At 34.9% G+C, this 23727-nt stretch overlaps 1 pseudogene; it reads left to right on the top strand.

Annotated features, from left to right (window-relative positions):
- The first annotated feature begins 7091 nt into the window (after positions 1 to 7091).
- On the top strand, positions 7092 to 8100 carry LOC149149902 (uncharacterized; annotated as a pseudogene).
- The last annotated feature ends 15627 nt before the right edge of the window (positions 8101 to 23727 follow it).

Raw genomic sequence — 23727 nt, 5'->3', positions numbered from 1 at the left:
TGTCCTTTCATATTCCAGACTACTCCAAACCAATCCAATTTCAAAGTGTTGGATTTCTTCACGACGGTTCATCTTCACCTGCTTCTCATGACAGTTCACCTCCAGCTGTTCTAGATTCTACCGCTCTTCCACAACAACAAATTGTGAAATGCCAACACTGTGACCAAGTTGGCCATATGAAAGATCACTATTTTGATCTTCATCGATGTAAGCATTGTCATAAAACCAGTCATTCTTCAAACAGATGCATCAGAAACAAACCTGCTGCAAGAACAAAGATTCATCTTGGATGGATCGCCTCTTGGCAATGGGTATCAATAGCCAAGAAGATATTTTAGTCATATGTCTGAACTTGTTCTAGATCATTGAACAGTCTTGCAGTTGAGTTTTCTCCATCATCTCACCTTGTATCTTACAGGGGGGGATGTTGGTCATCTACAAGCTTCAAAGTCACATCAAGCGAGCCTAAGCCACAACCTATCACACGAGTTTCAAAGTTGTAGGTAGAGACAAAGATGCCCCTAAGCATGCATTCAGTTAGTAATTTGAGACACTTCTTCTAGCAGAAGACTTCAGCTTCTTGCCAGTTTCGGAAGAGTTTCGGGAATAGAATTGGGGACACTTCCTCTAGAAGAAGACTTCATCTTCTTGCCAGTTTTGGAAGAGTTCTAGGAATTGCATTAAGCACTCCAGAGTTGGTGCTAATACTTAAACCATCACAGGGTGAGACCTCCCTTTCATGGTTAAAGGTTTCCCTCTTCAAAACATGAGGAGCACTTCCTCTAGCAGTAGACTTGAGCTTCATGCTAGACTTGGAAGAGTTCTGGTAATTGCACTAAGCGTTCCAGAGTTGGTGGTCATCCTTAAACCACCGCCCTTATACCAACATTTCAGAGAGCACCTTTAGCCTAGTGCTGCCATGCATTTTTGCACATTTTGTATTACAACTCTTTTCCTGGACTCATACATAACCCTCCGGATTAAGGGGGAGAATGTTGGACACTTAATCCTCTAAGGGTTAGTGTGGAAGCCGAATAGACAAAGGAAGTCCAAGAGGCCTTGGGATGTGGAACCCAACGGTCACACCATGTACTATAAATGTATATGTTTTGTTAATAATAAATGTACTCTCATGTTTTATCTTTCATACTCTTTCTGCCATGTGTGTGTTTAACAAAGCCAATTCTGTTTTGGATGCTATAGTAGTTACAATTGTTATATGGATTGTTTGTATTATAGTAGACACTGAAAGGACAGTTGTATGTACCATTCATAATCCCAATATTGACATATTTGAAGCTTTTAATGAGATAAAGCAATGTCTAGATTATATGATAACTTATATTTTTTATTTCAAAGTGGTGATTACTGACCTACTATAATGGGTTCAGTTATTGTTGATGAAAAGAGGATAGAAAGTCATTTAATTTGGGCCACTGTGTCGAATTGTCACAAGATTGTTGAATAATTTGAGGTAACTACTTGCAGAGTCTTGTAGCTAGAAAAGGAATGTTTTTGAACAAAGTACTATCAACTTAGTGTATATATGTGAGTTAATTTTATTACTTTCACCATGCAAATTGCAGGCTATTCCAGGAGTACCAAAGATCAAAGAAAATACAACCTAACTACATGGTTGGAAGTTAGTTCTATTTATTTTGAACATAGTTTGGGGATAGACTTTGCAGAGCATAAAATAAATAAATAAATAAAAATATTCACAAGTAAGCAGTAAATTTTCCAATTTTTTGGCACCAGGATCCTTCTTCTTATAATAGCTAGCATTATAACAAGTCTACAAGATAAAAATATATCCACTTCAAAGTCACATTCTAACATTTCATTCTTTTTCTTGGACATGAAGGTGAAATAGAACCTTGGTTAAAGAACTCAGCACTCCATCTCTGAGAGAAAAATATCTATACTTCGCTACCGAGTACTCATAATCATTCTTCGGACAAATAATGTCATGTGTGTAGAAGAAATGGTGGACTTACTAGCACGATCCCAATTATAATGCTAGTAGGTGATTTTCTATTTGTAACAATCTTTTGTTAAGTCAACACAAAGTTGTATGTACTTAAATTTAACATTGTATGGCATATTAGTACCCAAAACACTTTGAATAGAAAAATCAGCAAAACGAGTGATGTCATATTGTATGATATAAAATCTTCTTAGAAACTAACGACTAGATTACTGTATATCATGGACAACAAAGATGATCTCTTTACCATCTTTGGGGCTTTGTATGGAGCAATGATATTTTTAGTAGTCAACAATTATTCAAATGTGCAACCTGTAGTTTCAATAGAGAGAATTGTGTTCTACAGAGAAAGGGTTGTAGGAATGTACTATGTATTGCCCTATGCTCTAGGTTAGGCTAGTCCTCTATCATTGTTTCATTTTATTCTATACATTCAAAGTCTCCATGTGTGAAATGTTGGGCAAGCATAGTATGGGCCTATAGCATTGCTCATCCAAAAGTAAACTTTGAAGTTCAAATCCTTGGGTCAATATGCTCACATATTGTCACTAGCTCATATTAGTATTATCCGATGCTAAGGGCACCCTTGGGATTTTTGGATGATATTTTTCCCAATTTGGTAAGGTATTGAAAGTTGCTACCTGAATTCCACTATGTTAACACCATTAAGCTAGAATATGGAAACTATACAATTCTCTTTCTATTTATATTTTTTGTCACTTATTCCAATATTATAATCAAATAGGATTCTCGTTTACATATGTAATATTTGATGATTATTTTAACAGGTGATTGATCTTCCTTACCTATCGTTGAGACAATATTGATTTGTGAATTTACCTTTCCTGATTATTCTGATAGAAACCCTACCATACTTTTCTCTAATAAGCAATATAATAGAACTGTTGGATGAACTTATCAAAGAAATTTCATATTCTTCCAAAGAGAATTTGTTTTATTGGCGACCAACAACAAAAAAATATGTCAATAGCCAATTGTGAGTTGCATGTTGATCTACATTGATCATATATGACAAGTCATTTCTAGAAGGTTTCCTTATTGCTTGTGCACTAGATTTTACAAGCATATCTTGAAATTGGCTTTTCCCTAAATCAGTGGTATCCTTAACCATTACTAAACCATTTTAATTTGCAAATAAAGCTATAGAATAGTAAATCACTATGATTTTTATTCCCTAGATCAGTGCTACCCTCGCATTATCAAGACCTAATGACTGCATTCACACTCCATTCTATGCTACATTTCTAAGCCTTTCTTGCATTATGAGTACATCATGTTATCACCGTCGCCGATTAAATCACATTTCACTATAGCTTTTCATCAAATAAGTTATTTACTAAGTTCTAATGCAGAAACTTAATCAGGAACTTCCCATAGCCAAGTATGGCTTTCAATTCAATGCTTTATTGCTACAATGAGCTCTAAGTCCTTGCTATAATACCCAATCTTAACCAATAATCAACGAAATTCACAACACCAAACCTTGTTCACAAATTTTTTCAAATAGTTGGTAGGTACCCTCCGTTCTCCCACTATTAGTTAGATTTGATCAATGAATTAAACTAATAAATGTGAGCATTTAAACAATTTAGGTGACCACCCATAAATTGTTTGCTTGGGTATCCATTTAAGATCCTTCTTGACCATGGATGCTTTTAGGTGAAAATAAACCATCCAATAATGGATGCATCTCCACTACACATTGCATGTCATGTAATTCCTCTATATTGGTAACAACATACAATAATATGTGCAATTAGGATAAGATACCCATGTCATTGTTTGTTAGTATATGATAGACATGTTTGGAAGAGTGAGGGGACAACCATGGCACAACTTGTAATATAAATCCATCGATTAAAACATATGGCGAACCATTATCATATTATAATAATCTTGGAAACATCATGATCCTAATTAATCTTTTGGAATGAGTAAGTTATTTATTGAGTACTTTATGTACCTATTCCTCACTTTATTAAGCTTAATTTTTTCTTAAAGGTAGCACCTATTTTATATGGCTACATTCATTAGGTTATAAATTAATCATTTGGCGCAACTATCCCATAGGGAATATCCCATTATCTAGTACTTGTTTGGATAAGTCAAGTTCGTATTTTAACTTAGCAAAATATTATAGGAATCTATTAGTTTTAAATTGTTATAATTTTGTTTAACGTAGTATATAATTATAACATAATGCTATAATTAATATAAAATAGAGTTATCTGATTATAATGATTATATATAAAAAAGGTTATGTGATAAGGTCAAAATGTATGTAATTTTACATATGTTTTAAGTAAGGAAAGTAGGAAAATGAAGAATTAAAAGCTAAAAAGTAAAAATTATGTTAGTTTATTGTAATAAAGTAGAAGGATAAGCACATATTGGCCATTTGTAAATTATAAGTTATTGTTATATTTGACTTGTAAAATTCTAAAATAAAAATAAACTTAATTTCTATACGTAATGTAATCACTTCCATAAATTATCAAATTATTTATGCTTATAATTAAAGACGTACATAATAATAATAATAACATCTACTTATAATCCTTAAAATTTATAATCATATTTTAATTGTATTTTAACATTAAAACATTATCATATCTTAATGAGTATAACCTTGATATTTATATTAAACTAGGATTTTTTAAAAAGTCGTTGGTAATGAATATGATGGTATCATTGACACTTTTCATCACAATTTTCAATGAACAAGAAAAAAAAAATTCAGTAGGAAAAAAACAGTTTGTTTTAATATTATGGATAAAATAGTACATTCTTATGATTGACATTATGTCCTCATAAACCTTGAGCAATTCACACCATGACTACATTGGGAGGAAGCTTCTCCACTTGCATCCATTTGAACTATTGTCTATAAGTTACAACATAATGAAACTATTTACTCTCAGCCATTTTTGCAATTTACACAGGGTCTAATATGTGGTTTAGAACATTTACATTTCTATAGATCGTAGACTTAATGTATTCTTTTCTTATATGATTTCTATACAAAATTAGATACAAAATTTATACAAAACTTAAAACAAAAAGAAACAGGAATTTTATATGGACTTCTCTGCTATGAAGTTCTGCCTTTTTAAGCTCTCTTCAATGATATATCCCGACACTTTTACATTTTCTACTTCTGTCTCCTCTCCTCACGTTTTCATCATGATGTGCATGCCTTCTTCTGTGTCGTGTAGTCCCTTTTTCTATAATTCATTCGCATATTTGTTATGTGCCCTGCTGATGTGCTTAATGGATGAACTCAGCCAACCTTGTAGGGAAGTTTGTTGAATGTGTTCTTCCTGTTAACATGGTCTATTATACATTTGGAGTCCCATAAAATTTGTACTTGAGGGATATCCAAGAACTTGATAAACCATAATAGTCCCCATCAAGAAACAACTTCTACTTTCATACTTGTTCCTTCTCCCACATACCAGTGAATCCAAAATTTCTGCTCTTCTGCCAATTTTAAGCAAAAGCCACTCCCACATCTTCCTCCTTGAGCTACTCCATCAAAAAACCCCAGCGGATAGTTGTAGAACTAAACTCTCCCCTTCTCTTCCTTCTTCTTTTTACTTTTCTTGGGGTCCTCCATCTGATCTAATACCACCCACTATTCTATGGATTCATAGATTAATTTCCCCCCCTTCCGTTGAGACCAAAATTCAGACAATTTCGATCTTTCCAGATTTCCTAGAAAATGACCAAAGCTACCATTGCTTTTACTCTGACTGCTCCACCATTTTAAACACTCCTCAATTGTATTAAACTGAGTGAAAGGAATCTGCCTCTTGTTTGTGAAGTGTTTCCAAATGCTAACAAATCTATGACAATGTAAAAATAAGTGTTCATTGTCCTCAGAATTATTCCTGCATAGATAGCATATCCCAGGGCCATAGTGGTTCTTCTTTTGTAAGTTTTCCCATGTCAGATTTTTGTTCTGCCATGTTAGCCAGAGGAAGATTACAATTTTAATTGGAATGTTTACTTTCCAAAAACTGTAAAACCAACAATATTCAACATTCAGAATTTCCTTCATGCAAATTTTGAGGTAACAGTCCACCACCTCTACTTCTCCTAAAATCTTCTTCTTTCCAGCCCATGTCATACAATCCCCTTTGTTGTCATAACTTATCCCTACCTCCTTTAATGTTTTTACCAATTGTAGCCAATCCTGTTTATACTGATCAACAAGATTCAGTTGGGAGAAGTCGCGCCATATTGGAATATTTCCATTCCAATCACTGATCAACTGACTTAGGACATAAATGCCTCTTCTATTCAGATGCATTATCAGTTCTACTGTCCCTGGTACACCCTCACCTGCTCCTACAATGCAATCTTTACCCAGTATAACACTGTTACCAGATCTAAAAAATATCATAATATTTTGGAAAAGAATATTCTTGACCTTTAGAAAACCCTTTCTTCCCTATTTCTCCTTGTCTAATCCAAAAGGAGAAATCCTTATTCTTCATATATTTGGATCGGATCAGCTCTCTCCAAATACTTCGACTATTGATACCCATCCACAGTGATTTCAAAATAAGAGCCCATCCAAAGAACTTAAAGTTAAGAATGCTCCAACCACCCAAGATTTTGAGTCTAGTGATCTTTTCCAACTTCACTAAGTATCTAAATGATACTTATTGTTCGTAATTGCACAGGACAAAGAAATTCTATTATTTAATTCGTTTAAAATAATAAAAAAATTCACTTGCTGTTAATTTAAACTTGATCCTTAACCAACACACAAATATTTTCCACCCCACATTAATGTTAATGTTAGTGTGCAATAAAATAAATTCAATTTTTCAATTTGTTTACGTATAATTAATATGAGCGAATCACAACAAACACTTTCAGTGACAGCTACAATCTTTACTCTTCGGCTCTTTTCCACCCCACATTAATGTTAATGTTAGTGTGCAATAAAATAAATTCAATTTTTCAATTTGTTTACGTATAATTAATATGAGCGAATCACAACAAACACTTTCAGTGACAGCTACAATCTTTACTCTTCGGCTCTTTGCTGCAGTTGGCCATAACGACGAGCAAGATGTTGTTCCAACGCCCTTTCGTCAGTCATTTATCAACAGCCAGCGGAATCAGTAAGCGTTTATTCTCATACCATCCTCGTTTAAATTCTTTGATTCTATCAAAATTCTCAATTTCTCCTACCCCGTTCACAGTCAGGTCTTCTGATATCCATAACTTCGTTTCAAATACCAAATCCCTGCAATCCTCGAGACCTTATATTGCTCCATACAGAACGGTATACTCCACAAAACTGCCCTTCGAAAGGGCACCCCAACAACGAAATCTCATCATCCAATCCAATTCAGACAACGCCTCGGAGGACGACTCAGACGACGAAGAGGAGAAGAAGAAGCAGGCCGAGAAACCCAAGGGCCCCGTGGACCCCAAAAAACACAAACCCTTGTTCGACCCCTTCAACGAGAACTCTGTGATTCAGGAGCCCGACGACCCCACAGACCTCCAGGAGGTCTTCCACAAGATGAGAGAGGACAACTTTGTTCAGCAGGCCGTCGAGATGTTCGACGCCCACTCCAAGGACGGGCTAACCCACGAGGCCATGAAGCTCTTTGGATAGATGAAGGCCAAGTCCAGGATGCGAGATGTCGTTGCACAGACTGCCCTCGTGGAAGCCTATGCCAAGGATGGCAAGCCCAAGGACGCGCTCAAGGTCTTCATGATAGGCCTCGGGGTGCTTGCCCAATTCATATAGCTACTCTGTTCTCATTCAGGGGCTGTGCCAGGGTGGAATTCTTCAGGAGGCAGTAAAATATATGCTTGAGATGCTGGGCTATGGCTCGAAAACAAATGATGCCACTTATGTCACTTTGGTGGCTTCCTACTTGAGGGCACAGAAGGCTGATGAGATGCGGCAGCTGCTAGTAAAGCTGAAGGAGAAGGGGTTCGTCGCTGACGACAAGGCAGCTCGGCAGCACATGAAGAGCATGGGTCGGTACAACAGGGTAGTCATGAATATGTTGTTTGGGCAGTATAAGCAAGTGACAGAAAGAATGAAATGCACATATTTCTGAATGATTTTCTGCTCGTAATATTTTTGGCACAATGAATTCCCATCACTCATTTTGCATGCAACTGTGCAGCGAAGAGCATTCTTCTTTATAGAGCAGGGGCAGTGCATGTAATTCCAGTTTTTGAATCTTTTCATAGACTGTTATACTTCCCATCCAATACATGGGTATCCGAAACCTACAGCAACTGACTATTGGTGTTCCGCAGGACGAAGCAGACTGTTATACTTCCCACCCAATACATGGGTATCCGGAACCCGCAGCAGCTGTCGGTGTTTCGGCTTTGGCGCAGGCTAGTTGCGAAGGTAAGCCAAGCTACACATTTTGATTTTCTAAAACACAATATGAGGGGTGATCGCTCGCTGCAGATTTTCTAAATTTTCATGCTTCCCTCCCTGTCATATTTCATTTTAAATTTTGAAATTTCCCGCTTGACTATCTGAGTTTGAAATATATTTCCCTGCATTAACTACGTACGTCAGAACAGTTAAAGTCAAATTGGTGTGGCTATCTAAAAATGGAGCTATCAAAAAATCAATGGTCCATGCAGTAGCATGCATGGACATGGTATGGACGTTAATAATCGATATCGGCATTAATTACCCTAACTCTGGAGCCTCGGGAGTTGGATTGATAAAACCGCCGGAAAATGTATAGACATGTGTAATTATACATCCTATGGTATGGCATGGTGTGATGCACTAAGTCACTAATGATTGCCTTAGTGACTTGTTTTTAAGAATGGCCTATATTAGTTTGTTATAGTTCAACCATTGGTGTGATGCACTAAGCCCCTAATGATTGCTTTATTGACTTGTTTTTAAGAATTGCTTATATTAGTTTTTTATGGTTCAACGATATAAGATATTTAATGCACCCTTTAAGGTTGACCAACAGTATTCCCGGTGACCAGCCTTATTCACAAATACATAACCATGGTATGCCATGTCATTTGCTGAGATGTGATGCGCTGACAAGACCAGCCTACTCAGGGTAGGTATGCATGCCATTAAACATTATGCATGCATGAACATGTTCTATGTAGATTTCGTTTAGGATTTGGCTATGGGCCTATGGCTCAGTTGTCAAGTTACCCCATAATTCGTGCTTATTAGCTTCCAAATTTGAATTAGATATTGGCGCTCAATCAAATTCGAATTTTGATTTTTAAAATCCATTCTTCCCTATTTATTTTGAATTTCTATACCCGTCCCTGCCCTATTTTATTTTATTAGAAATTTGATGAGAAAATACTAGGTGCTGCTCGACCCGGTTTATCATTCTCGCCCTCTCTCTTCACTATCTAGGTTTGGGTGGGCGTTCACCAATACGACTAAGCAATGACTTGTTTCTAAACAAGGCACCTTGGGCCAATGGAGTTATGCAGAGACGTGGCTGGGGCGGCAGGTTGGCTGCCCAGAGCCTTCCGGGAAGTAGCAATGTGATAAACATTTGGAGGTGTGGCCATGAAGGCTCCCTTAGTTTTTGGGTAGAGAGAAAATTTGGTATTAAGCATTAGGATTCCAATACTGTAGATTTATGTTCTTTAAACTGCAGAGTTGTTCCTACAATGACCTCTCAGAGGAGGTCTGCACATGATCAACAGGGTTAAAATGATGTTGTATTCTCGTTTATGGCAATGGTTTTTTTAATGTGTAGTCGGTTGGCCTCATTATCTTACCGTTCCAGAACAAACTTTCAAATGCTATGCCATTTCATTATCCTCTATTGTCTTACTTGCATATAGTACCATATATAATTACAGTTTCAGCCTTGGATTTCTTTTCTGTCAGTGGGATTATTATATTTAACAGGCAACGCATTCCAAAAGAAATTAAATGAAATTCAAGAAGCTAGAAACTGATGCTTTTGATGTCGATGTATAGTTTTTTAAATTTGTTTAAACATTAAAATTAAAATTTAACGATAATCAATGAATTAGGCTCGTCAGATTGACAGATTGACTTGTAATTTCACTAAAATTTTAATGGAAATGTATATTTTTTTAATTGGGTGATAATGTTGGGTAAGATTGTAAATTCTTTAAATGTGTTATTTTTGTTATTTGAAAATGTTTTTAAATGTATAAATAAATTTTGGTTATAGAAAATAAAATTGTACATTCATATTTTATAAATGGTAAAATGTAAATTTATAATTGCAATAAATCTTTATTAAAATTTGGATAGATATAAAAATAAAAATAAAAATGTAGTTAAACTACATTTATTTCATAAAATATAAATGAAATATACTAAATAATATATAAAAAATAAAAAAGTCAATATTGGAAGTAATGCTTCCAAGACTTCCAAATTGTTATAGATTATCATCATCATTCCCTAGGCATCAATCTAGAAGTAATTATTTCCCTATGTATGAGTTGTCTATGAACTATAGATCCACCTTCTTAAGATCTTATCATCTAGAAGTTGGTGATTAACAACTATATATGTAATACGCTATGTGTTCAATAATATATTGTGTGATTTGCGTCGAGTGAAATTCTTTGTGCTCTCTCAATGTTTCTAACATGGTATCAAAGCCTATTCTAGCTTGACTCCTTTAAGGGAAGGCCAGGAAAATGTGAGAGTCATAATAGTTGAATTTTTGTAAATAAATAGAATAAGGTAGAAGATTTGATTGCCTTTATTTTTATTTTTAGTGGATTAAATTATTCTTTTGTGAGGGGTTGTCAATCTATCTGCCTTTGTAAAAGACTTATGGTGGGATCTCTCTTTGTGAGGACTTTGTGAGGACTTTTATTCTGCCTGCTCAAACTGCAATTCAACTTCAAGGAGCACTGTTTTGGAAAAAACAACGGTCATTTCTCCATATCTACAAGTTTAATACCAAGAGGATTCAGGTGTCGTTGCTAAAGCCCAAGGTGGCTATATGAACGATTGTGACCCACAAATACTGTCATGATTTTTTAGCCTCGAGCTTGAAGAAGAAGAATCTAGTGGTTTGGTTTGTGTTTACTGTGTGAAAGTCGCGTGTGTGTCCAGCAAAGATTGATGACTTGCGTATAATTTTATGAGGATTTCCAGCACCAACCAACATCTAGCGTCTAAGAGTTGAAATGGTTCTGCCGACCAGAGTACTGTCATGATTTTGGGCAAATAAACATCTACGACTATGTGAGGAGCCCGCACGTGTACCTACAGATGATCCCTACAAACGATCTATCCGGTTGTGTCCCTGTAGACAATCTATCCTATCGAGTAGTCCTGTCGAGCGATTGCTGAGCCAAAGGGTGTTTTGAAAGTCGTCGAAGTGACCACTGCTTAGGATATATCTGCTCGATTTGTCGATGTGGGATATTTCACCCACAAGGCAATTTCTATTTCATCGACTATAGAATAGTTAATGCCGCCTACATGCAGGAATTTAATTATCGCCCTCCCTCTCGATGATGCTACCTAGATGAGGGTGCTTTCACCCTCTCGATGATGCTATCTAGATGAGCGTGCTTTCACTGAAAAGAGATAGTTAAATGCCTGCATGTCAGGCGGCATTAACTATTCTATAATCGATAAAATAGGAATTTCCCACCCACAGATGCTCTTGATGGGATGTTACTTGAACCAATTCATTATGTCATCAATGACGGCGTTTTCCAATCTATAACGACCATCCTATCATCGCTATTGTTCGACCCAGAGATCCGGAGGCCAAGTCAGAAGATCTGGCAGTCGTGTCATAAGTTGCTGCAGTGGGCTGCGAATTGGTGCTTTCACACGTGGATCTATAGGAGAAGGAAGTGGCAACTGAGAAATTATAGTAAGCAGACGCTCGATGGATTTGTGAGAGAAACCAAGTGCAAATCTACACAAAATCTCCGATATCAATCAATAGATATCAAAATTGTTGCAGCCAGCTAAAGAAAGGAATGAGAATCTAGATCTATTCTGAGAAAGTCATAGACATTTGTTTTCTGAAGAAATCGCGTTTATGCTAGGATTCAAGAACAAGAAGGTGAAATCCTGGTTCCTGTACCTGAGATCTCATTTGCAAAAGTTAATATACTACTGGTTTTTTTGTTGTTTGGGTTCGAGATAGTCAATCGATTACTAGACATCATGATGTGTCATTGCGCATTCAGTTTTTTCTCTTGTTTCAGCGGTTTCTCTTGTCGTTCGCCTCATTCTCTATGAGAATGGCTTTTCATTTGATCATTCATCGAGTTACCATGGTGGTGAATTATATGCGTTAGCAGTGAGCGTTTATTGTTTTAGAATGGAGTCATATGTGTAAATTTTATTGCATTTATGAAGGAAGGTGTCCCACACTACTAGATTTGTGAGATGATCAAATATGCATAATCACAAAGAACAAGATAATTATTCAATAAAATAATGTGGCTTGTCGTGCTGCGTGAGCATTAGACACAGGTAGTTCTTAATAAGGTCAAGTTGGTGTGACCCATCGTGCTCCGCGAGTGTCAGTACAAGTTATTTATACAAGGTCAAGTTGTAGAATTGTCTACTAAAAGGCATTCTTATCTAGGATGTTATCCTAGATGAATGGTGAAGGCCGTGGAGGGTTGTGGATTGGACATATTGTGGCACTTCCATAGGGTGGTTTAGTATCGAGACTAACCCGTTGCACACTGGGAGGTTGAGAAGTGTCAATTCTGCAAAGCACATCAATGATGGTCTGAAGCGGTTATGTCTTAAATGGATCAAGTAGGAATCTCTAAAGTGTAGTGAAGAAAAGAGTTGAAACCCTGAGATTTCAGAGTGGATATGAATGCTAGTGATGACCATATTAGACAAATTTGACAAAGATTCATGCATTGTTGTAATGTGTACCTTTTGGTTTTATCATGCATTAAAGGAGGGTATTGGAAGTAATGCTTCCATGAATTCCGAGTTGTCATAGGTTATCATCATGAGTCCTTCAACGTCAATCTAGTATTTATTTCTCTATGTGTGTGAGTTGTCTATAAGCCATAGATCCACCTTCTTAGGATCTTATCATCTAGAAATTGGTGATCAACAACTATATATGTAATATGTTATGTGCTCAATAATATAGTATGTGATTTATGTTGTGTGAAAATCTTTGTGCTCTCTCAATTTCTCTAATAGACAATAATTAGAATATATTTATTTGATAGAGTGCCATAAAATGCATTTGAAATATTTTTAAGGCCTTCAAACTTTATAAGTTACAAACTCCAAATTTAAAATTTTAAGAAAGCCTTATGAAATTTAGATAAAATTGATGAGAAATATATCAAAAAAGAAGAAAGTCTATATTACATTTAAGTTTATATATATATATATATATATATATATATATATATATATATATATATAAAGATGCCCCCCAACACACACAGATATATATATATATATATATATAAAGATGCCCCCCAACACACACAGAATATATATATATATATATATATATATATATATATATATATGGAAAATCTATTATAACTTAGTTATCAAACCAGAAGTGGGGGATTGCTATTTGCCAATCCAAGATGACTCATCACTATTACTCAATGAAATCCATAATATAATCTAACTATTAATTTTTTTTAATTATATTTTATATAACATTAAATTTTAAGTCAATCTATTAAATAAATGTTTATTATATTTTATTTAATATTAAATTTTATGTGGCATGGATTTCTTTGAATAACAGTGATGAGTCACTTTGGATTGGCAAATAGCAATCCCCCACTTTTGGTTTGATAACTAAGTTATAATAGATTTTCCACACACACACACATATGAACTTAAATGTAATATAGGATTTCTTCTTTTTTGATATATTTCTCATCAATTTTATCTAAATTTCACAAGGCTTTCCTAAAATTGTAAATTTGAAGTTTGTAATTTGTAAAGTTTGAAGGCCTTAAAAATATTTCAGATGCATTTTATGTCAATCTATCAAATAAATGTATTCTAATTATTGAGTGTTAGAAAAATTGAGAGAGCACAAAGATTTTCACACAACACAAATCACACACTATATTCTTAAGCACATAACATATTACATATATAGTTGTTGATCACAAAGTTCTAGATGATAAGATCATAAGAAGGTGAATCTATGGCTCATATAAAACTCACACACATAGGAAAATAACTACTTCTAGATTGATGCCTAGGGACTCATGATGATAACCTATGACAACTTGGAAGTCATGGAAGCATTACTTCCAATACCCTCCATTAATGCTTACATGACAAAACTAGAAGGTAAACATTACAACAATGAATGAATCTTTGTAAAATTTGTCTGATATGGGCATCACTAGCACTCATATCCACTCTGAAATATCATGGTTTCTTCTCTTTTCTTCACCACACTTTTGAGCTTCCCACTTGATTCACTTAAGACATAACCGCTTCAGACCATCGTTAATGTGCTTTGCAGAATTGACGCTTCTCAACCTCCCGGAGCTCAATGGGTTAGTCTCGATACTGAACCATCCTATGGAAGTGCCACCATTTGTTGAATCCATGGTCCTCCGCAGCCTTCAACAATTATCTAGGATAACATTCTGAATATAGAATGTCTTCAACAGACAATTCCACAACTTGAGCTTGTATAAATTATCTTTACTAATGCTCCCGGAGCACAAGGGCTCACACCAACTTGACCTTATTAAGAAATACATGTGACCAATGCTCTCGGAGCATGATGAGTCACATTAGTTTATTGAATAATTGAACTGTTCTTTCTGATTTTGCATATTTGATCATCTCATAAATCCAATAGTGTGAGACACCTTCCTTCATAAATGAAATAAAATTGACACATATGACTCCATTCTAAAACAATAAACACTCACTACTAGCGCATATAAATCACCATCATTCTAACTCCATGAATGATCAAATGAAAATCCATGCTCATAGAGAATGAGACGAATGACAAGATCAACCACTGAAACAAGAGAAAAAACATTAAATGCACAATGAAACATCATGATGTCTAGTAATCAATTGACTATTTGGAACCCAAACAAAAAAACCAGCAATATATTAACATCTGCAAATGAGATCTCATGTACAGGAACCAGGATTTCATCTTCTTGTTCTTGAATCCTGGAATAAATGTGATTTCTTCAGAAAACAAATGTATATGACCTTCTCACAACATATCTAGATTCCTTTCTAGCTGGCTGCAACAATTTTGATATCTACTGATTGAGATTGAAGATTTTGTGTAGATCTACACTTGGTTTCTCTCAAAAATCCATCGAGCCTATGCTTACTATACGTTCGCAGTTACCATTGCCTTCTCCTGTAGATCCATGAATGAAAGCACTAATTCATCGCCCACTGCAGCAAATTTTGAAACGACCTCCAGATCTTCTGACTTGACCTCGAGATCTCTGGGTTGCATGATAGCGATGACAAGAAGATTGTTATAGATTGGAGAATGTCGTCATCAAATACATGAGGAATTGGTTCTGTAACATCCCATCGTGAGGATCTGTGGGTGAAATCTCTGACGTCGAAGAATCACACAGATATATCTTGAGCAGTGGTTACTTCCATGACTTTCACACCATCCTTTGGCTCAGCAATTGTTATGCAACCAACTCACAAAATAGAATAAAATATAGATCAACGACTTCAAAATCAGCCTCTTCAAGGGGGAAACCTCCTTTACAGTACACAAATGAAAAATTCTTGGATGATTCAAATGACAAAACCTCCTTTCTATATATAGTATTCTAAGGGGTCACAATATAATCAAAGTTGACATAACAATAATAATGTAAGGGCACAACAATAACAATAGTGGGCTTCTATGCAGCACAACAATAACAATAAGGGGGCTACACTAATAACAATGAGGGAAAGCACTGGTATTATAGGGACCTAACATGCCCCTCTCCTTCAGAAAAAGTGTTGTCCTCAATTCTTGAGTAGTTCTCGATGATTCTGTATAAAATTCTCATCCTCCTATGTGGAATCTTCCAAGGGTAAGTACTTCCACTTGATCAAATACCCTAAAATTGATCAATTTTGTAGCTATCTAATTCTTTTTTTGTGACTGCTTCAGGTTCCAATATGGGTTTTCCTTCCTCATCAAGTTCTGGAAATATTGTCACCTGTAACCTTCTTTAAGCATGAAATATTGAAAAGTGGGTGCACTCGGGAAGATGTAGGAAGCTCTAATTTGTATGCCATAGTATCAATCTTTTGCAACACCTCGTAAGGACCATAATAATTTAGTGATAATTTATTATCCTTCTTAGATTGCTTGAGGGACATTTGTTTGTATGGTTGTAGTCGTAAAAATACCGAGTCTCCTACATCAAAACTTATTTTGTTGCGATGTTGATCAGCCTGTTATTTCCTTCTATTTGGCACCAAAGTGAGGTTATGCTTTAAAAGTTGGAGAATTTGTTGTTGATGCTCGATGTGATCTTCCGCTGCTTGAACCTTATAATTTTCTTGTAAGGATGATGTGATGGACGGTGGATGCTATCCATAAAGTGCCATAAATTTGGTCATTTTTGCTGCAGTATGGAAGGAAGTGTTATACCACCATTCAGCTAGAGGTAACCACACCATTGTGTATTTTCATAATATACAAAGCAACAAAGATATCATCCCAAATGTTTGTTCACTATTTGAGTTTATCCATCTGAGTGAGGATGATAAGATGAGCTATGAGCTAATTGAGTAACCAGATAAGAAAATAATTTCGTCCAAAATTTTTGAGTGAAAATAGGATCTTTGTCGCTTACAATAATCTTTGGGTTTCCTTGTATCTTTTGAATTGTTTCCATAAATGCAGTAGCAACTTTACTAGCATTAAATGGATGAGATAATGCACAAAAGTGTGCATACTTGGTAAGTCTATCAACTACCACCATGATGATACTCTTTCCTTCGGAATTGGGTAAACCTGTGATAAAATCCATTGAAACCTCCTCCCAACATTGACTTGGAATGGATAAAGTTTGTAACAGACTCAGGGTCTTAATTGTCTCAACTTTATTTTGTTGGCAAACCAAACATTTCGCCACAAACTTTTGAATATCAGATTTAAGGCCATTGCAAAAAAAGTCCTTCTTAACCCTGTGGTATGTTTTAAAAAATCCTGAGTGCCCTCCTAAAGGAGAGGTGTGCAATTCCAAAAGAATCTTTTAGTTGAGTTGGGAATTCTTACAAAGGTACAAGTGATCTTTGTACCATAATGAATCATTATTCTAGCAAAATGTCTCAGATGTACTAGGATCTTGCTGCACTTTTTGAATGAGTGCCCACACTTCTTCGTTATTCTTCCATTCATCCCTTCTTTGGTTATCCAATCTGGTTGGATAATAGAAATAGCACAAAGAAATGCTTCCACATCCTCATCCTTTCTTGAGAGTGCATCTGCAACAAAATTTTTCTTCCCTTTTTGTAGATATATTCAAAGTCATAACTCATCATCTTTTGACCCATTTTTGCTACTCTTCTAAAGATAATCTTTGTTCTAAGAAGTATTTAAGACTATCATTATCTGTTTTTACCTTGAAGTTCCTTCCCATTAGGTAAGGTCGACATTTCTTAAGTTTATGTGGTATTGCCAACATTTCCTTCTCATAAATAGCTTTTTTAAATAATTTCCTTTGATTGGATGAAATTCAAAAGCAATGGGTCTTCCTTCTTGCATTAAAACATCACCAATACCATTTCCTAAGGCATTACATTCCACAATAAAAGCATATGTGAAGTCTAGCATATCTAAGACCAGTGCTTGACACATTGCCTCTTTAAGATGCTCAAAGGCCTTAGTTTTTTATGGAGTCCAAGAAAATGCATCTTTCATCAGTAATGTTGTTAAAGGTGCTTCTATTCTCCCATAATTCTTAACAAAGTTGCAATAATACCCTGTCAACCTGAGAAATTAACGCAAATGCTCTATGGATGTGGGTATTTTCCATTCCTTAATGACTTTAATTTTGTGAGGGTCTACCTTAATGCCTTCATGAGTTACAATATGACCCAGATATTCCACTTCCTGTACTCCAAAGAAACATTTGAAGGTTTTTGCATATAATTGTTTCTCCTCCAATAGCTTAAGCACCCTGTCAACATGTTGAACATGATCCTTCCAAGAATTGTTGTATATTAATATATCATCAAAAACTACTAAGACAAATTTTCTAAGGGCTTGAAAATTGAATTAATCAAACCTTGAAATATAGAAGGTGCATTGGTAAGGCCAAAAGGCATGACCAAAAATTCATAATGACCCTCATGAGTTCTAAATGTTGTTTTTGGAATGTCTCTGGGCTTTATTCTTATTTGATGATATCCTGAACGAAGATCCAACCTGGTGAAGTAAATTGCTCCATGTAATTCATTCAATAATTCATCAATGATAGGAATGGGAAATTTATCTTTAATAGTGAGCTTGTTGAGCTCCCTATAATCCAGACACATGCGCCATGATTCATCCTTGTTATGCACCAATACCACTAGAGCAGAGAAAGAACTTTGAGTAGGTTGAATTATACCAGCCTCTAGCATTATGCAACCATACGTTCAATTTCACTCTTTTTGGCATAGGGATATCTGTAAGGCCTGATGTTAGGAGGAATAATTTCTGGAATCAAATGAATAGCATGATCATGATCACGAATAAGTGGGAGGCCTTTGGGAGTCTCAAATATCTTAGAATGATTGTCCAAGACTTTTTGGAGGTCTGGAGAAATAGATGATTTCGATGTTTGAGCCTCAAGTGAACATAATTGTGCAATTATGCCCCATTGATCTTTATTTAGAATATTTCTCATGCTATTAGAGTTGACTACCTTTCCTCGCTTTCCTGTGATACCCCTTAATTCAAATTTCTTTCCTTCCTAAAAATATTTCAAGAAAAGTTCTTTAAAACTAAAATCTATTGTACCAAAAGATTGTAACCATTGGACTCCTAGTACAACATCAACACCACCAATTGGAATGGAAAGAATTGGAGTATTCAATACATATTCTCCCATAGATAGATTGATATTATAGCACTTTCCTAAGCAATTTATGGTTCCTCCATTTGCAACCATCACTTGACACCCTGATGCTAGATATAGGAAGAAATTTAATTCCTTGGCTATCTTACAATGAATAAAATTATGGGTACTACCCGTATCAATAAACACTATTACCTTTTTCTTCTTGATATGTCCTTCTATCTTGAGAGTTTGAGGAGTGGTAGTTCCTACCAATGCATTGCAAGATATGGTCAGATTCCTGGGGTTGGTTCCTGGTGTATATCTTCTTCTTTTGACATTTCTTGTTCCTTTTCTTCCTCCTCTTCACAATTGATGTAAAATAATTTCTTCTCAACACACTTATGACCTTGAGTGTACTTGTTATCACAATTGTAACAAAACCATTTTGTTCTTTTTCTTCCAATTATTGTGGTGTCAACCTTGTAGGTTGTGGAAGGCTAGGAGCAACCACACTTCCATATTTATAGTTGTGAGTGGTAGACTTCCTTGTTTCAATAATTTTTCTTTCAATTTTTCTTGCCAACATGAATGCCTTCTCCAATGAATCACGTTCCCAAAGGCGAACCTCATCTTGGATGGTATCTTTTAGAGTCCCTATGAGTACGTCAATCCTATGCTCCTCTGGAATATCATTTACCCTTATATTCAACTTTTGGAAGTCATCAATATGCTCCACTATTTAACCCTTTTGTTTGAGATTTATCAATTGGTTAAAGAATGTGTTTCTCTTTGTATCCTCATAACATACTATCATTTCCTCCATAAAAATTGACCAAGTGACAACTTGTTTATGAGAGAAAATCCACTGATACCATACAAACTGATTGGGTTCTAAATATAAAATTGCGATGCGTACCTTTTGTGTGTTTTGCACATTATGGAGATCAAAATATTGCTCCATCTATAGTATCCATGTTACGAGATCCTTGCCATAAAACTTCCTCATATCAATATTTGGAATATGGTGGGTCTTCAATCCAATATTAGAGTCTATGAAATCATGATTAACATTTCTTTTTTTCTCATCGTGAGTTTCCTCTACTACCTTTTCGCCATTAGGAAGCATTTCGTGTAGCAACTTTGCCAAACCTCCCTTCAAACCTCCCATGTCTTTCTTCAAATATTCAATGTTGACTTTTTATTCATTCATTCCATTATTCAAGCCATCAATCTTAGCTTCCATGCCATTCTTCAAACCATCCATCTTAGCTTCTGTTACTTTTTGTGAGAGTGAAATTTGTTGCACCTAGTCTCGTAATTTTTGATATATCATGTTGCATTTCTTCCTCTTCTTCATGAGTCATAGAAGAGCTTTCGGATTTCTTATTGCATGTTTCAATTTTATTTCTCTAGGGTATCAATTAATGATAATTATCCTTCACTATTCCCTTTGAATCACTTCAAACTAATTTTTCAAACAAAACTTATGCAAATTTTAAAAATGACTACACACCTTTTAATTTTTTTATTTTTCTATGTAGGAACTCTATGATGTATCTTGGAAATTTTGGATCTCCAAGGTATAAAATTTCATCTTTTCATAGACTACTAAGTCCTCTTTTCAACCCAACAAGTCTGATCAAGATTAGATTTTTCAAGAAAGAGTTATGCCCAATCTCCCAAAATGACCTCATTGTACACTAGTTTCGTAGAGCAAACTTGTACGAAGTGCCACATGTCACTGTTTCCACCTTCGACCCTGAAAACGATACCCAACAAAATAAATTCTTTCCTCTTTCTATATATTTTTACGAAATTTGAATCTGATGCTCAAAGAGAAAGTTATGACGAGTTTCCCAAGGTCACCTATTTGGGATGGAATTTGGGAGCTTGCAAAATGCCTAACTTCCTCAATTCATATCTCCGAAGATTTTGCAAGAAACGGCTTGAAATCAGGACACAAAGTTCTTCTAGATGTCGTCTCAAATGAGTTTTTTCCATCTTTTTCATCTTCGTAGAAAAAACGTTATAGCGAAATTCAACGATGACATGTTTGAAGCAGCGAAACCGTAGAATCCAAAGCTCTGATACCAAATGTTATGTAACCAACTCACAAAATAGAAGAAAATATAGATCAATAACTTCAAAATCAGCCTCTTAGAGGGGCAAACCTCCTTTAGATTACACAAATAAAAAATTCCTGGATAATTCAAATGACAAAACATCCTTTCTATATATAGGAGTCTAAGGGGTCACAATATAATTAGAGCTGACATAACAATAATAATGCAAGGGTACAACAATAACAATAATGGGCTTCTATGGGGTACAGAATTAAAAATAAGGGCGCTACACTAATAACAATGAGGGAATACACTAGTATTATAGGGACCTAACAGCGATCGCTTGACATGACAGCTCGACAGGATAGATCATTTGTAGGGACATGACATGATAGATCGTCTAGAGGGATTTTATGTAGGGATCATTTGTAGGGACACGTGCAGACTCCTCACATAGATGTAGGCATTTATTTTCCCATATCATGATAGTACTCTGGTCGGCTGAACCATTTCACCTCTTGGATGTTGGATGTTGGTTGATGATGGAAATCCCCATAAAATTGAACGCAAGTCCATAAGCTTTGTTGGACACCCACGTGACTTTCACACAATAAACACACACCAAACCACTGGATCATTCTTATGATTTCCCACACACGAGAAAATGCTTGTCATCAAGCTCAAGGTTGAAGAATCATGACAGTATTTGTGGGTCACAATCATTCATACAACAACCTTGAGCTTTAGCAATAAGGCCTGAATCCTCTTGGTGTTAAACTTGTGGCTATGGAGAAATTCCCACATTTTCTTCCAAAATAGTGCTCCTTGAACTCGAATTGCAGGTTGAGCAAGTAGAAAGAAAGTCTTCACAAAGACAAATAGATCTTACAAGAAGTATTTTGCAAAGACAGATAGATTTGACAATCCCTCTCAAAAGAATAATTTATTCTGCTAAAAATAAAAATAAAGGCAATGAACGCTTCTACCTTATTCTATTATTTACAAAAAATCAACTATTATGACTCTCACATCTTCCTGGCCTTCCCTTGAGGGAGTTAAGCTAGAATAGGCTCCAATACCATGTTAGAAAAATTGAGAGAGCACGAAGATTTTCACACAACAAAAATCATACACTATATTATTGAGAAAATAACATATTATGTATATAGTTGTTGATCACCAACTTCTAGATGATAAGATCCTAAGAAGGTGGATCTATGGCTCATAGAAAACTCACACACTTAGTGAAATAACTATTTCTAGATTGACGCCTAGGGACTCATGATGATAACCTACGACAACTTGGAAGTCATGGAAGCATTACTTCCAATATTGACCTTTTTATGTTTTATATATTATTTAGTATTTTTTATTAATATTTTATGAAATAAATGTAGTTTAACTATGGACATTTTTATTTTTATATTTATATTTATCCAAATTTTAATAAAGATTTATTGCAATTGTAAATTTGAATTGTACAATTTGTAAAATATGAATGTACAATTTTGTTTTCCAAAACCCAAATTTATTTATACATTTAAAAACATTTTCAAACAACATAACTAACACATTTAAAAACTTTACAATCTTACCCAACATTATCACCCAATTAAAAAATATACATTCAAATAAATATAATTAAAAATTTTGTGAAATTACAAGTCAATCTCATAATTTGATTAACCTAATTCATTTATTATCTTTAAATTTTAATTTTAATGTTTAAGCAAATTTAAGAAACTATACATCAGCATCAAAAACATCAATTTCCAGCTTATTGAATTTCATTTCATTTATTTTTGAATGTGTTGCCTGTTAAATATAATAATCCCACTGATGGAAAAGAAAGGCAAGGCTGACAATGTAATGATATATGAGACTATATGCAAGTAAGACAATAGAGTATAATGAAATGGCTTATCATTTGAAATTTTGATCTGGAATGGTGTCAGATTCATAACCTGCAAATTTTCCTATAACCTTATATTCTCTCCATCTCCCATGAAATATTTTGAGGAGACACATAAACAAATATAATATCAATATTATGCTCTCGCCCTATGCACAAAGATCACGACCTCATTACACTAAAAATCTGAGAAAGTTTGGAGATAAATTCAAAGAAAATTTTCACAATCCTACCAATAAAAAATGTATACAACTTGGATGGGTCAGAGGGTATATTAATTTTACTTCCTTTTAGATGAACAAAAATTTAAATGTTTCTCATAGGGATACCTAATTCAATGAATTCAATTGGAAGAAAAGAAGTTGTAATTTTAAATGCAATCCTGATTCTTCCGCCAGGCCTAATTCATTTTAATTGGGCCAGTAATTACATATGCAGCTAAAAAATCGCATCATAAAATAAATGGTTACATAGAAATAAGCCACAACATTAATTCTTCATGATTACAAAAAAATAGTCCAAAGAGTTAATCCATCTTGATAGCAAAATACAAACTATTGCAGACAAATCATTATAATCCAAAAAAAAAAAACAAAGGTGCAAGATGGGACATAGATCTTCATAATAATAGTTATTTGATCCTTCACATGGTAATAATCAAAAAGTTTGAAAAAGTACAAAAGTAGTTTGCACAAAGTTACATGGAAGATAATGAGGCCAATCGACTA

Source organism: Pinus tabuliformis, chromosome 9 (genome assembly GCF_031772625.1).
Source record: "Pinus tabuliformis cultivar Carrire ecotype Pingquan chromosome 9, CPIR1, whole genome shotgun sequence".
Taxonomy (NCBI): Eukaryota; Viridiplantae; Streptophyta; class Pinopsida; order Pinales; family Pinaceae; genus Pinus; species Pinus tabuliformis.
This window is presented reverse-complemented; position numbering and strand designations above follow the sequence as displayed.